At 44.6% G+C, this 12,559-nt stretch overlaps 1 protein-coding gene across 4 annotated transcripts in view; it reads left to right on the top strand.

Moving 5' to 3' along the window:
* il1rapl1a (interleukin 1 receptor accessory protein-like 1a) overlaps positions 1-12,559 on the top strand; it is a 196,137-nt gene that overhangs the window by 32,008 nt on the left and 151,570 nt on the right. The window lies entirely within an intron of this gene.

The following is a 12,559-nucleotide window of genomic DNA, read 5'->3' as shown; positions in this document are numbered from 1 at the left end:
AATACTGGGGCTCCGGCATCTGGCCTGCACATGGGCACACTTTGCCCAGGTCTGGACTAGACTTAAAAAAAAAAAAAAACAACTATTCCTTGTCACCCGAATTCTTCCTCATGCGTCCATCTGTCCTCCTCTATCTGTCAATCCACCCTGAGATTCACCAGATAGCTTCATGCTGCTGTGTCCTCTGTTTCTTTTCTGCTGCTTCCAACTCTCATGACGACAAATGGAGGTGATCTACAAATAGAGCTCTTCAGTCTGAATACAAATGGAAAAATGAACACTTTAAAACGGTGAGTGTGCCCTGGTGCTTTTATGGGCGACTGAATACAGACTGTTCTCTTCCACCGGCGCAGCCCAGAGGTGATGCCGAGCACGGCGCATTCTCCGCCTGCAGCCCTGGAGCTGCGACCGAAGCAGCAGGCGGCCGCTGACCTTTATACGCGACGTGCTGTAACTGCTTGTAAAAGAAGATGAGTCCTGTAATTGGGGAGAGAAATGACTGGTTTGAAGGCACGGTTCAGATAACAACAGGATCAATGCGGGATTGATTTTTTTCAGAAATCTTTGGCTTAATTTTAATGCATATCAGAAGGCGGATAATGAGTGTCATTGTAATGGAGTTAAAGCCTGCTGCTGCGTGAGGTAACGTGGTTGACATCGACTATCTCAAGGGGGGGGGGGGCGGCGTCCTGGCATGTGCCGCCGCACCTGTGGGCGCCAGTGGTGGGAGGAGTCCCGTATGGATCAGAGCCACGGAAGCACTTCGGACCAATCAAGCGCGTCCTCTGGGTCCCTCGGTCAAATATTGACAGCGGAGAAGTCAATACAACCCCCCAGCTCAGGGTCAAAGGTGACAGACTGTCACCATGTAGTTTGGCTTTTTAATGGCTTTTTGAAAAGCCCTTCTGTCTGTCAGGAAGATTATAAATGGAGGTATGGAGAGAATCGGACAAGAGTCCATTAAGGTTGTGATCTGGGACACGGACGCCTGTCCTGTCAGGCACGCGCACGCGCTCAGATGCGTGCTGCTGTTGGAGAGAGGAACACAGGCTGGTTGCTGTAGCAGAGAAGCCCAGAAAAAAAAAAAATCCTCAAAATATGTTCCCTTTAAATTACATTTTCACAATTTCATCGCATTTTAATAGTCACAATGTTCAGTTATTGAGTTTAAAGGCACATTTATGCTCAATGTTACATATGGATGTGGATCCAAATGGAGTCTTCTGTTCATGCTCTTCATTCAGTTTGTCCGTATTTCTGCATGTTTCCACAAAGGTTAAAGATAGGGACCAAACGGAGCAGTACCACCACTAACCATGGGGGGCAGTGTTGCCATTACTACCCGATACATAGCTCAACTGAGACACCAAGATGACATAACAATGGCGCTGTAGGCACCAAATGTGTTCTACCTGCCGCGGAGTGATGACTTTTTTTCTCTTTTTTAAATTTTTCAATGAGCCAGAGGAAATTGAAATAAAGGATTTCAAGGCGATTTCTACCACATACGTAGCATTTATTTGCACAAAATGCGATGTTTGTCTTGGAATCGTTTGCGAAGTTTATGTCCGTTCTTCTCTGCGTTTGCGGAACAACGCGTTGTGATTGGCTGACATGTACAGAGCTTTGTTTTTCTTTAATATCGCACAACAAATCACAATTGCCTCCACAGTAGGCACTTAAACACATCCAGATATATTTTTATTCATTTGCTATGAAGGAGTTTTCACCCCAAACAAATCAGTCCTACCACTTCCACATTAGCTGAATGGCTCATTAAAACGTTAAAAAAAGATCATCACTCCGCAGCAGGTAGGACACATTTGGTAAGTGAACACATTTGGTACCTACAACGGAAACACTCCGTCCTCCAGTCGCGATGTATTTACGACCTCCGCCTCCTACTACGCTAACTCTGTTTTCCTCTTTTGTGCAAGAGATATGGTATCAATACTTGTTTTGGACGCTGGGCTGCTCCCCCTGGTGGATATATTGGTGAACAGCACCAACATTAAAAAAAAGACAAAACGTGGAAGCATGTGATCAGTGATGGTAGGAAACATTTCGAAAGTACAGGTACAGTTTTGAACGTAAAGGGAGCATTTATGCATATGATCTGTTTGTTATACAGTTCCAATGTTCATTTTTATTCGGCACCCTATGAAGTCCGATTTCCTGTAGACAAATTCGTCAGATTATAGAATTTTTGTTGCGATTTTTACAGTGGGAGAACTGTTTTGCTTATGTTTGAATATTTTTTTATTTTTATTTTAATGCATATTGTTGTGAAAATGGCTGTGGGAGATGCGTAAACGCACAGTATTTCTGACTTCCGGGTGCCTCACGTGTTCACGCCGCCGGAGAGAGAGGATGAAACCTGGTGATAAAGGAGATTAATTGTCTGATAAAGCCCCCGGTGGGTGATTGTTTTCAGGGTCAAAGGTTTGAGACATTTGTCTTCATGAGCTGGAGATGAAAGAGATGAAGCAGCTGGACGTGGCTGCCATCAAATTAAACTGAAGTGACCACCTCTTGCTCCATGCTCGCGCCCCTCCTTTATCGGTGTTGCTCCGACGCCCGTATAAATCTTCCATTTTAGCAAACCTCTGGATGTTTGTTTCAATTCCTGCTCCGCTATTTTGGAGCTGCAGCTTCCCTCTGGTGGGAATAACCTTGTGTTTCGGAGATTCAGAGCCCAACTCCTCTCTCCAACATTCCGCATGTGTGGATCTGATCAAGGTCTGATTGGGCCTCAGGAGACCAAACAAGGCTCCTTCCAATTGATTTAACGTCCAGAACCGTTTGTCTTTCTGCTTTCACTAACAGATTTCTGCTTAGTTCCGATGCATTTGTTGAGGCTGCATTTTTCCCTGGTTGCCAGTTGAACATATTTCAAGCGTCTTCAGTGAGGTGACCTCAGGTGCTGATCCCACTTCTGGCACCATTTGTGGCTGAAATTGGATTTCACCAGCCCAAACAACAGGCCTGTTGGTCACGTAAACACCACCATGCTACGCTTGTTTTAGCCATTAATAGTCATGCACCGAACAGACCAAAAGTATTAAACACTGCAGAGCCTTTAATATTTTCTCGTGGTCACCGTGTTCCTTCTTTTGTAATGGCTCTGCTGTTAAGTGTGGCATCAACCTGCTAATGGACGTTTAAATGGCTTGTTTCCTGCTCTGAACTGTCCTTTGTTCCTGCACTTCATCACGAGCCCCTCGCGGGTTCAACACTGCGCGCTTTACTGATGACCAACCTTCACGGGACAAAAGAAGGCGTGAGAAATAATGGAATAAATGTGTGATTTTTTAAAATGCTGAAACAAAAAAATGCGTACACAAATAAGTTATTATTTTTCTTTCGGCTTCTCCCTTCGGGGGTCACCACAGCGGATCATCTTCCTCCGTAAAAAAGTAAAAACAAATAACCTGGTAATATTTTTACGTTATCATTGCATTTCTTAATTATTTTAGTTAGGTTGAATTATTTCTCTCTAGTGGGACCGCCCACTTATTTTACTTATTTTTACTTCACTTCCAACAAATGGCACCCAGAAATTCAGAAATAAATAAATGTGGAAATGCAATGAAAATAAAAATCAGAAAATAATGAAGATAATATCTAAAAAAAATCTATGTATTATATAAATGAGGAAAACATTTTTATGGATAAAACCAAAAATATGGCAATAGTAAACAATTTTACAGTTTTTTTTTTCATTTATATTTTTGCGTTTATTTATCATTATTGCCTGGTTTTTATCTATACATTTTGTCCCTCATATCTTCACCCACTTTCCTGAATCCGGTCCTCAAAGCGGCACCATGCCTGGGCCGGAGCTGCTCGCCTGGCGATATCCACTTCTGCTCATTCATTCAAATGCGCAGGGGTGTCACGAGGCTGGCGGGAGCTGGCGCTGCCATGACCAGGACCGTGTTGACACTTACTCAAGATTGACTCAGGGACTGTGACGGACAGCAGCTGTCAGGATTCATCCATCAGGAGCCAATTGTCTCCCATCTTGCTCTTATCTGGCCCAGTCAGACCTGAGCCAGCCTTTTCCAGCCGGAGGACGGCCTATAAAGGGCCCGGATTTAATGGAACAAGACAGGGACTCTTTAACCGGGGTCTCGATCCGCTCGCAAACCCAATTACAAGTTTGCACCCGCTGATGAATTTTAAATATGGAAGAACCTTCAAGTGGAACAAGTTTCAATTGACGGCGTTGACCCGCTGCATTTGTGCTGGTGATGTTGGCCCGGAACAGAACCTGCTTCCGTGTTTCAAGGGTCTCGCTGCAGTCAAAGTCATCATACATCTTAATGTAGACAGCAGATTCCTTCCTGCTGTTTGACTCTCCGCGCGCCTCAGTTCTGTCTCTTCTGCCTCACAAACATCCACACTGACCCTCCACCTTAAAATGTGAAAGACACTCGCAGCAGATTTAGTGAAATATGCCGCGGTGATTCATGCCATCTTCTCTTGTGCAGATCAACAACAGCATCTCCATTCACGCACCTGAGGCAACTCAAACACCAGCTATTTATCGCACAACAGAGGAGCATGGATCCCATTTGACTGTGATGAATCATCAAAATAGGCTTTTCAATGAGCTGTGTCGGAGCGATACTTTCGGCTTTAATTAGCCTTAAAACTTTCCACGGCTTATTGTTCACGCGCACATGATATGTCTGCCCCGGGCTGACGATGCTCTTCAAACCGAGCGGGTTTTGAAAATAAACTCTTTCCACGAACCATGAGTTTAAATGAAAGGTGGCTCATTGGAAAACACTCATCTTTGGCTGCTGTTCACGTCCCAGTTCAGAAGGGCGCTTACCTGTCTGCTCAAAACAGAACTAGCTTTTACTCTGCCTGAAATAACATTCTGAGATCAAAGTACCTGAAAGAATTCACCGCCGAAGCGTTGAACTTTGACCTGGACCCATTCCTTTGCTTCCACAGCTAGCTTCACGCCACCTAGGCGGGTGGTTTACAGACTTCCTGTCGGGCAGGAAGTAGCATTATGAAGCTAGGAAATCTTCGGAAAAACCACCTGGAATTTGGCGGTGGAAATCCTCGATGTGACTCTGTGGACACCGCTGGGTTCACAAACCCAAAAAAGGAGGGAGGAAGTAGCACTGTCACGCAGGACACCTGTGACTGCTCCTGGAAGGCAGTTAGTGTTCCAAACTTCCTTTATTTTTCTCAGTTGCTTTTGGCCTCATGATCGCCACCTTGATGCCGCACAAGCCGGGATTCCCTTACTGTCTGTCAAAGAAATACTTCCTTCACAAAGCATGTCTTTTCCCGATGAAGGTTGCTTTGAGCTGGAGCTTCATCTCTCTTGTGAAAAGACCTTGGATGATAGTTCAGCAGCAAAGTCCACTGCAACATCTAAATAATGCAGGTTCATGTGCGCAACCTCAGGATATAGATCCCTTTCTCAGTCAGATGGTGGCACAGAATCTAGTTCCTCCTAGCTGACAGTCAAACCTCAGTAAACCCATCAGTGACATACCGTCACAGTCTGAATCCCCGTTCGAGACCAGGACTCTTGGTTACCGTACAGCAGAGGTGGGCAGTTAAATTTCCTAAAGGGCCACATTATAAACTGTGACAGTAGTGAGGGGCCATCATGCCAAAAGGAAGGCGGCGATGACTAAGAAACATGACGGGACAAAAAAAATCTTACGTAACAGAGAACGAACCATTCAATGGAAGCAAAGATATTAAGTGCAAATATGGCATGAAACCTATAAAAATATTGCATTTATTAGGCAATTATGCAATTTAAGTTGAATATAAATAATGAAACTAGAGCAAAAATATCTATGAAATATTAAAAGGAAATTAGAATGTATATTTTCAACTTTCTTTTCATGTATTTTGAGGAACAAAAAATACTCACTAAAATGGCAGATGAAAAGAAATTTAAGTCCTGAACATGTTATAATCATTCTTGAAATAGTAATGCTAAGAAAGAAACAAGACAAAATGACTACTTATCAGTTGTATAGTTTTAGTCCGACCTCATGAGGGCCGCAAAAACACAAGAAAAGGGCCGCATATGGCCCCCGGGCCGCACTTTGCCCAGGTCTGCCGTACAGTGTACCCCAGACTCCACTCCACCAATTTGCTGCTCCCTCACTGAGGACCTTGCTCCCTGATGTCGTCTGTTTTGACCCCAAAATGGTGAAACAGGTTCCTTATTGTCGCCACCCACTGCACTGACTCGTCCAGTCTCCCAACACAGACTCACCTATATTATTCACCTTCTGGCATCACTCCATTGCTCAGCATAGATGAGGTGTGTAACTGGCTCTGAGGTTTGTAACATGTAGTTCCATTTAGCTCCTGCAGAGTTTCCCACGGCGCTATATTATTAAGTCAGGCACAAAAACTGCTTCCCAGTTTGGCTACTTCTCTGGAAATAAAATCCTTGCGTTGCAGGCCTGTAAGAAAATATTGATATCCAATACATGATTCCGCGGTATTGTATGAATATTTTTGCTGAAATATCACAACACTTCATTGTCTATTGTCCTGAAATTGCATGCATTTGTGACCTGTTTTCTTTTTGCGTTGTTTTACGAAATGTAACTGAAAGTCTAACCAGACTGACATAACAATGAAGTTGTTTTCATGCACATAATATTGTACTGCAGTACTCATTTTTTCCCTGGTTCTTATTGCAATGTATTGCTGAACTTACAGTGTCATAATGTATCGTATCGCCGGTCCTGTATCGGGATACGTATCGTATCACAAGATACCTGCCAATACTCAGTCGTATTGCGTTACTGCCATATCAGTTGATGGTGATTTTATTGTAAATATTAACGCGACATGTAGCTGCCACACTGCCACAACCCTCCTCCGGCACTGCAACAGTCTCGCAGGATTGTAAAACACTCTTTCAGTGCACATTAAATGGAGATTTTGGGACGTGGTGCCAGGCTGCAAGACGAAGGAAAACGCAGCTTATTAATTTCTTCCCGCTACTCCAAAGGCTCTCTGAAGTGACGTGACACGGGATTGCGACCTGAAGGTCCCAGCAGGAGTTGTCAGGCGTGTCAGGACCGTATATACACCCTGCGTGTTGATGGTTTCCTCCCGTCGCAGTATCTCCTCATTGGCAGCGTGGCGTTTTCTCTGAGCGAGCATAAAAACCATACAGCCAATATTCTAGATGACTCGGCAAAGTCCTGCTCCAAATCCTTGATAAGAGCCTGTCGTGGAGCGTTGTAAATCTGACAGGGTCCCAAGGCAATGTGGGGGGGATGAGGTCTGATGCCTGGATAACAAACACACTGCTCACGAGTGCGAGGCCCCGAACACAAATCCCTCGACTCCTTCATTCACAAGCATTGACTTTCCATCTCCTGTCAAAAATGTGACATTTTCTTGGCTAAATATTGTGTTGAATCTTCATTTCCACTGATACGTGTTGAAGGGAATGGAGGATAATGTGTTGGAGCCAGATCCGATCGGCCAGCATCGACGTGCATGCGCCGCGTAATAAGGCTGCAGTTGAGTCTATAGCGATGGGATCGATCACGCCGAACCTTTGGCGTGACACATCTCGCCCATCCGAAAGTACTTTTTTTTTTCCTTCCACCAATTGCGTTTGATGCTCATTAGCTGCTTGTCCTTGGCGCCTGTTTGCCTGATCAGTTATGTCAGAGTAGGAATATATGGATGATAAGCGAGGTGTCAGCAGCTCCCCCCCCACCCCCGCGCCTCTGCCCAAAGTCCCTGCGAGTCAAATCTCTGTCTCTTGTTAGCTCAACACTAAGTTAGCAACTCAATAGTTTGTGGTTTATGGTTTGACTCAAGTGAACCTGGGTTCAAGAGTATTTTATCTTGCTGCAATTCGGGAGGAGACGCAGGCGCTGTGTTCCGTCGGCCGACTCACAACAGCACTACAGAGGCTGTCCTGCTCTGGTCAATACCGCTCTCTCTAAATGATGAGGAATGGCCTTCGCTGCAGTAACACTGTGCTGCTGGGAGATTGATCACATGCAGACTACTGGAGATTAAATGGCTTTTCCTGTGGAGAGCCAGACTGCTCCTCCATGGCGCATTGTGTGGACCGAAGCAGTTTGCTTTGATTCCAACGGCAGAAAAGAGCAGCGCGTGCAAGAAATGGCTTGCTTTTAATAAGCTGTACGTAGCAGCGGTGTCCGATTGGAAATAAATCCCGGCTTCCAAACAATGCGGGCTGGTGTGAAGAGCCCGACGTTGATGGAGCGTTACACTTGAGTTAAGCAAAGGACAGTAAGTAGTCTTCATCTGTCTTCAAATTCCCTCAACATATTACAGCGCTCACTTAATACTCTCTCGGGGGAGTTGTGTTGGTGTGGGGCGGCTGCCGGCGGGGGCCCGTGTGCTTCAGCCATGATTGAAGAGCGTTGTTGTGTGATGTGTGCGCTGGACTCCACTGATAATGAAGCCATTATGCAAAGGAGCCATTCGTGTTTGCTGCACGAGTGTATATCATCTAATCCGAAGCATATGCAAGCATGTTCCGCGTGTGTGTGAAGGTTTGAATGAGCTACGTCTGCGACAGAAATAGACCGTCGGGTAATGAAATACTTGTTAACTAGGAGAAGGTGGTTTTATAGATGCCAGGCCACTGATGTGTGAGCGGGTCAGCGTTTTTTTCTGCTCCAAAGTTTGGGGTTAAATTGTTATCTTTAGCAGCAGAAAGGCTTGTGGGGTTTGCGAGTGCATTGGCAGCCGCGCAATCTGCTCGCGAATAAATCTTCTGTCCAACTCTCCATTGGTCTTCTGGGTCTTGTTTTTAATTCAGGGTATCGTTGGACGGTCAATTTATCCTGAGTTCCATCCCATAATACTGTGAATCTGTCTGCTGACATGTTGTGGTGCGTCCCAGTTGTGATGGCAGGATTTCTCAGTAGGGATGGACGATATGGACAAAAAAAATGATCACGATGATGAAACGTATTAGCGGAGTTTGTCTCCAACATCAATATTTGTTTATGTCTAAATATAATACAGTAGTGAACTAAGTGTAGAGATGAGAAACTCAATGTTTCAGGTCTCTGGTAGAAGCCGCTGGTGTCTGACAGACTGCTCTGCCAGCTTTATTTAGGGGTTAAATTGAGCCGTCTGTCTGCTGTATCTCATGTCTCTGAACAGTTGACTTGAACTATGGAGCAGTCTGGACACATTTCCTAGATGCTACTGAAGAAACATTAGAAATCATGTCAATAAATGATAATTTAACTCATAATACACACTGTCAGTCCTTTGTCTTGTGTGATGAGAAACCTTTCACAATTCTCTCTCCTAAAATGCTTGTTTTTCACTGCCTTATTGAGGATTTCACTCCTACTTTGAGGCTTTAGAATTTGTTGATGGTCCCTAACTGATGGCGGCTCGTAGCATTAGCGCTGCCTGTGAGAGTGTGTCTGCGATCAGTGAAGCCTAGTGGGGACGCGGAAGAGGACGCCGCCGCCAATATCCAACTATTTTCACCAGCGCAGCGGGAGACCTGCATGTGGTGATGTGAACCATGGCAGACGAGCGCGTCAGAGAACCTATGAGGACCACTCCATCTCATCAAAGAAACAGGGATCCAGAGACTCAGAGTCGAGCAGTGTCATGATCAAAGGTTCTTTGGATTAAAAATACGTTTCATGGTGAACCTTCAAACCTTGGTTCACCAACTCCCTAGTTCCTATGTGTGTCCGGTGCGTCTTATATTATAGGACAAACTCAGCCCTCATTTTGGCCGCCAGGATCTTGACACGCCAATATTTACTGTAGGACAGACATTTTGTATGTATGACACTTGTCAGTGCTTGACTAAATACATATCTGAAAGGGAAAGCAAAATCAAAGCTGTAACACCAGTGTAATAACAAGGCGATTCTTGTGTGAGGATGGGAGATCCTCGTCCCTCGGCGTGTCACTGTATCATAAACAGTTGCTGGCGCCTCACTCTCCCGTTCACTCATTTTCTCTTTTGCTTGAAAGCCGTGCTACATTTCTCGCCGTCTGTCTCGCCTCTGGTTGCCGCGGTGCCTCTCTGTTCCTTCCACTCTGTTCAGATTTCATGTTTCTTTCTGTGCCACTGCAGATGTGGGTGGTTGTGGTGACTGCACAATAACCTTTTCTTCGCTGGCGTTGTCAGGTGGCCCGGCTCCCATGGCGATCAATACGCCGGCGAATTATTTCACCTGTCGTCGACCCACTCTTTTGAATGTGTGCACGGTTGTATTTATCCAGAAGGTTTTTTTTTTTTTTTTTTTTTGCGTGACCTAAATGTGCTACTGACAGTGAGCTTGGCGTGACAACTTGATTGGCCCTCAGTGCTCTGGGATTAACTCGCCAGCCTGCCAGGGCTTCACAATCAAAGATCAAGCCAATGTGCTCTTTGGCTGAGTAGCTCTGGGATCGACTTAACAGGCTGATGTGCTAATGCGGAGTTATCCCAAGGTTGAGCAACGGCAAGGGCAGGCGCCGCCTTCTGCTGCCATTGGTAAGGAAACCAACAGTCCAGACTCCGCACCTCATGTGTCACCCATCCTTCACCTTAATCTACTTCACGCTCATCTCCATGCCTCCATTGTCTTCTCCGCCTGACTCCCTCTCTTTTAATCACCACTTGAAATCACTAATTATTCCTCTGCGTGCCCCCCTCACCCGCACCCCCCCTCCTCATTTGACTCACTCTGTCGTCACATCAGCAGCAAATTCGAGGTCACCTTTTTACCACCTCTGCTCCTTTTAGCATGCAGGTTGTTTTCGAGCATGCGAGCGCTGACATTTGAGGGGAAGAGTGACCTTAAAGCCAGGAGCGAATGTTAAAACAAACACAAGGCGTGAGCCAGCGCTGATATTCTGTTGCAGACTCTGGGTTTCGTGAGTAGACTTCCGTCACTGTTGCTGTTTTGGAAACCAACAGCATCGGCTCCTTTGACTCAGAGCCTTGAAGCTGAGAAACCTTCAGTCTGAGCTTCATCTGAAGTGTGTTTTTAGTAAAGTTTGTTTGGCTTATATTCTTCAAATTCTGTTAATTTTATTGTAAATCATTCATGTTCTAAAATTGTTTTTACTCCTGTGTTTCTGTGTTATTATTTTTATAATATAATTTCCTTTTTTAATAATAGAATTATTATTAAGGGATATCGGTATTCCTCCTCATAGAATGAAACACTTTACAGCAGTGTGAATTTTGCAAAATTTGTGTTTGTACTGCTGTGACACAAGAAAAACATTCCAAGAAAATCAAAGTAACTGAGTGTAATGGCGTCAGTATTCAGTATCAGTGAGCACTCGAATGCTTGTACACTACCCGTCTTGGAAAAAAATGTTTTTTGTTCATCCCTAATTCTTCTTTTATTCCTCCCTATGTCTGTTGAGTTTGCTCAGATACAGACTCATGCGCCATTTACCGTGAGAAATAGGTCCATATTTTCTCAAATTATTTGTTCCACATTGGAAAAGGTTGAGTCACAGGGACGTACTGTGACACCATGACGAAATAAGGAAGTTTTCAGTCTGTATGAAAAACCAACTCCCAACAAACACAGTGAAAACAAAAGGAAACTCACTCAGGAACTGTGGCATCCTCAGTGAGAAGCAGCGAGAGGTGGCAGTGTCAAGGACAAGCAACCACATATTGCAACAAACCAGCCTCCGTGAGAAACAGCCAACAGTCACCACTTGTGCCACTGAGCTTGAGTCCCTGTGTGGACTTTATCTGTTGAAAATTGAGTCGATAATAATCCTTTACATGTTTTGGAACTGTAGTTATAGTTTGTGACTAAATATGTACAGTAATGCCACGATTATTACACTTCGTCTCAAGCTCCTCCTGAAAATCTGCATTTTTGGTCATTGAAACATTTGTGTTTTAAAGGAGCTTCCGCGACTCAAACAAAACATTTTGATAGGAATATAATACAACTACAAATAACAACTTAAACATTTTATTTCCTCTCAAAGCAAACAACAAACAAAGAGTGTCCAGCTCCCGAGAATAGCTTCTACAGCTGACCTCACGATGGAAGTCATAAAGAGCCCATGGGCTTCTCCTCTCATCTTTAACTTACCCACAAGTGTCCCGAAAACAAATTCAAGAAACGAACAATATGCCTACTCGAGAACGCGAATGTGATTTTTGCACGAAAATACAAACCAACAATTATATAGCTACGAAGTTTCACATAAGAAAGATCAAAGAGGTGTGCGACTTAGTTTTATTCCAGACGTATGGGCAAATATTTCCCCCAGAAAGAGGCCGTTTGGCTGGATCTAAATAAACGTTCACAAACGATCAGAGGCAGCTTTGGTTCCTCTCCTCCACTTTTCCGCCTCACCTCCTCTTTCTCTTCTTCCTTTGAACTGCGACGTTGCTATCATCAGTCCGTACAAAATAGCCAGCTTGTAATGGAGGGTTGTGTTGGTAAAAGGGAAGTGGAACTAATGTCTTGTCACATCGAAGCCAATGACGGATCTATCAAGGCGGAAATGCGACGGCGGAAGAAACAAACAGGCAAAAAAAAAGCAGAGTCGCATGAATGGT

Source organism: Synchiropus splendidus, chromosome 10, assembly GCF_027744825.2.
Source record: "Synchiropus splendidus isolate RoL2022-P1 chromosome 10, RoL_Sspl_1.0, whole genome shotgun sequence".
Classification (NCBI taxonomy): Eukaryota; Metazoa; Chordata; class Actinopteri; order Syngnathiformes; family Callionymidae; genus Synchiropus; species Synchiropus splendidus.
The sequence above is the reverse complement of the archived record's forward strand: the minus strand, read 5'-3'. Positions and strand labels throughout refer to the sequence as shown.